The sequence below is a fragment of the Centrocercus urophasianus genome, unplaced genomic scaffold, assembly GCF_019232065.1.
Source record: "Centrocercus urophasianus isolate 14NV4802_14NV808 unplaced genomic scaffold, USGS_Curo_1.0 seq_18, whole genome shotgun sequence".
Lineage (NCBI taxonomy): Eukaryota > Metazoa > Chordata > Aves > Galliformes > Phasianidae > Centrocercus > Centrocercus urophasianus.
In genome coordinates, this window is record NW_024884733.1 from 21511043 (window position 1) to 21515464 (window position 4422).

Here is a 4422-nt window from a genome sequence, read left to right on the forward strand (position 1 = left end):
ATGGCTCTGGCTCAGATACACACTGTAGAGTGCTCAGTGCATGCCTGCAGGATGGGTTCAGGAGGATGGGATTTATAACAAAAAACATTGTGGAATTAGAATCTTAGAATCACTAAGGTTGGAAAAAATGTCTAAGACAATCCAGTCCAACCCCATCCCACCCCACCATGCCCACTGACAGTGTCCCTCAGTGCCACATCTCCACAGCTCTTGAATGCTTCCAGGGATGGTGACCCCACCACTTCCTTGGTCACCTAAATGTTCAGAGATCTCTTTGCCAAGTACAGACCATGGTCTCTGCTATGGAGTGACTTCTATCTGTTTCTGCTTTCTGACACTGTGCAGTGGAGAAATCCTGCTGCTTTGTGCTTGAGCTTTGAAGGCTGTCCTTCATTTTCTCCAATGCTTTTTTAGGTAGAAAACACCTAAGGCCATAGAGCCACAAAACCAGAGGCATACCTTCTTTTTTCCAACCTGGGGAGCTGTCTACTAGCTGGACAGGCTCAAAAGTTTTCTCTGTGAGAGTGTAGGTATCACTATTCCCAAGAGCACACTCAGCAAATGCAAGGTCCCAGCACTGGCAGGCTCCTGTTCTGCTTCAAAATACCCCTTGTAATGTACTACAAAAGACAAGGGTGCATCTTGGATTGGGATATCCATGGTTTAAAATCTTTCCAAACTTCCAGCAGAGTCACATTTGTTGTTATTATTGCTTTATGTATCCTGCTGACATCAGTGACAGAATGGGACTTGTTCCCAAGAGAGAGAGGGATCTCACGTTGTGCTGTGGGTTCTGGGTGGGATTTGAATCAATGGCTCGAATTAGAAAGCTGCCTGGAGTGAGCTGGTTTTACTCCATCCCATCCCAACTCAATTCTAGATTTTCATCTATAATATCTAATCACAATCTACTTGACAAGTTGGGGTTTTGAATTCAAGCCCTGCTGCCAAAGAGCCATGAATTGAAATAACCAAATAACCTTATATACCTCCTGCACAATGTAGCGTGCAAACAGAACACAAAAACCTCAAATCTGTTGTTCTGTCTTTGGTTTTGATTGACTTAGAAGGACCGTTAAGAATAATAATGAGAAGCTGATGACATCGCGGCTTGAGGAATGCACCACTGCTAGAGAACAGATGGTGCAAAGGCATTTTTTGGAAACTATTTTTTAAATTATCTTGGCACCTGGACCTTTTGGGGAATGAATGTTCTAACTTGGTGCAACCACGGCACTTGACAGTTAGGATCCATTGAAAACCAATGATTTTGCTATGGAGAAAAGCAGTTCTAGCAAAATATAGAACACCGAGTGGGATTCAGATTCATTTCTGAGCGATAGCATCTTTTCTTTCAGATTTCAGAGTGCTCATCTCTTGTCCTGCGTTATAACTAGTAGGAAAGTAACAGAATTCAGTTTTGCAGCTCTAAAGCTGATGCGACTTTAGGAAAAACGGAAGTTTTAAAGTAAATGCATAGATATGAAAATAAGGGATTATCAGTTTGACCTTCTGTTCTCCATTCTGTCAAGTTCAGTGGTTTGTTCAGTATTTTTTCACTTAGTCCTAAGCGTTTTTAAGTGGGAGTTTAAAAAGTCTGTAGTAAATTTAATCCTATTAATAATGTAAAGACTTTTCTCAATTTTAATTCAGTCCAGTTGAAGCAACTGATACTGTTACTATTACTCTGAACCCAATAGCTGTAACAAATGAAACTATCTTGTAAAGAAAAGCATCTGAACTTGGTCTGAAGACTTTCAGTGACGTAGCCCACCCTATCCTTTGATTGATGACTCCATGTTAAAATATCTATGCTTTATTGCTTATTCAAATTTATCCGGCATTTACTTCCAAGCATTTAATCTCAATGGGCATTTCTCACCTAGATTAAACAACCTCTCTGTACCTGGTATTTTCCTTTCCCAGCTGTAGTTAGTCATCCTTGTGAAGTCATCTCTTAATTTCTGTGATAGACTAATCAGATTGAGCTGCGTAACTCTCACTGAGATACTTCCTTTTTTTTTTTTTCTTACAGCCCTCAAATCATATGGATTTCCATATGCCTTGACATCAGTGGAGATTTATGCTAGCTTGGAATTTGGCTATATATTTCAATTACTGTGAACATTTTGTGGCCTGGGGTGGAATGCACCTAAGACCATGACAGATTATTTGTAACATGTGCATCTGTTGAAATTGGTGTAGCAATCAAGTGGAGTAAAATTCAACCTACTAAACTCCGTTTTCATGGGTTTACATTCATCTTAAGTGCAAATGAGGCCATGGGAGCAAAGATAAACATCAGCCATTGAGACAGATGCTTAACTTATGCACCTCATTTTTCATGGCCTCAGCTGATTCACGCCAGCTGAACACCTTGGCCCACAGTGAGCAGCACAAACTGGTAAAAGAGTCCAACCATAATCTGGACACTTGTTCCAGAGCTTGAGTGCAACCTTAGGGCTTGGTCATGTCTGATTTGATCCCCAGGTAATATCACAGATCACAGATCACAGAATCACAGAATCACAGAATCACCCGGGTTGGAAGGGACCTCAAGGATCATGTAGTTCCAACCCCCCTGCCTAGCAGGGCCACCAAACACACACATTCAGATCAGGTTGCCCAGGACCCCGTCCAACCTGGCCTTGAACACATCCAAGGACGGGGCATCCACAACCTCCCTGAGCAGCCCGTTCCAGGGCCTAACCACTCTCCTTGTATAGAACTTCCCCCTAACATCCAACCTAAATCTTCCCTCCTTCAACTTCGATCCATTTCCCCTAGTCCTGCTGTTGTCAGCCCTTTTGAAGAGTTTACTCCCCTCGTGGGTGTAGGTTCCCTTCAGGTATTGATAGGCTGCAATGAGGTCACCCCGCAGCCCTCTCTTCTCCAGGCTGAACAAGCCCAACTCCCTCAGCCTGTCCTCATAGGGTAGGTGCTCCAGCCCCCTGATCATCTTAGTCGCGATATCATAAGGGGGCACATTTATACCAGAGTAAAGCTGTACTGAGTTCTAATAGCTTTAGGGCTTCTGAGGAGGAATCACCGAACTGGTTGGGTTGGAAGGGACCTTAGAGATCAACTAGGGAAGCTGGCTGGTTAGTTTGGTTATTATCTCTAAATACAGGGATGTGTGCAATTGTATTTTACACTTTTGTTAGATAAGACTGATGCTACAGATAGGAATGTGTGTGTGTGTGTGTGTGTGTGAGTGTGCAAAGCTGTTGTCTGGTTGAGTGCACCTCTGTGATCAAGAGAATGTGAATAGAAGCTTGTGTGTTTATCTATGCATGTGTGTAGCTGGTGTGGGGAAGGGCCACTGGGAAATAAATGATACAAAACGTCTGTACATTCCAGGGAAATGTTCGGATCCTTGAGGTTAAGGGATATGCTCTACTTATAAAAATAAACACACTGGTGTAACATGCCATTGATATGTGGATAAGCTCACCAAGGACGGGTAAAGTTTCAGCTTTCACCTCCATCTGATGGTAAGCTAGCTGCTTCCCTCTCTGCCTCTTTTGACAGTTCAAAGTAAAATGACATTTAATATAAGAGGTTAAAGAGCAGAGGAAAACAGAGGCTTTCTGCTTCAACTAGGGGAAATTTGATAAACCAGTCTTCCAGAGATGCCAGTGATTTCAAAAGGCTCCATTTCCTTTCGATAAGGCTTTGAGAGAGTAATTCAGAGTGGGATCTGTTAGCCAGAGCTTTTGGCTGCTAAAATGCCAGATCAGATGCTGAGCTATTTCCCCAAGACTAATGCTTAGTTATTGTAATCTATAGTCTATCGTGTTAAATTCTTTACAAAACCTTTGCACCACCATTTCCATCCTGCCTTTAACATTGCACTTGGATTTGCAAGAAGAATGCTTGGAGTTTTATAATTATGGAAAAGCTGAAGGAGATCTCATGCTTTAATTCTTGACATACTTTTTTCCAATTATATGTATTTTAATAAGAGATATTACCTCCTCTTGCAAAAATTGCCCTTTTTGTACCCCTTGACCATGATGACTGCACCTGCTGTTCCTGAGGAACAACATCAAGCATGGTAGAGTCCAGAAATGCAGAGGGTGGAAGTTCTGGCCCATTCTCTCCAACTGTGTTAGAATTTCAGCACTTGTCTACTAATTTTCAAGTTTTCATTAATAACCATGGTTAATCAGTGGTAATGGGATTGCATAATCCTGTTCGGGTGTGGGGAATGTGTTTCATAGTCACAATAATAGGAATGACTGTAAGTTGTCAAATATAGTCTTACATATGTAAAAAGGGTATTGGCCATCTTACTGGTGTGTATGAAACAAGACTTCTCTATTTATACTGGTTTGCATTAATGTTTCTCAGCTTCACTCTTCATCTAGTCTTTTCAGCATGAGTATTTCAGCAGAATGGGACTGACTCACACGAGTTTTG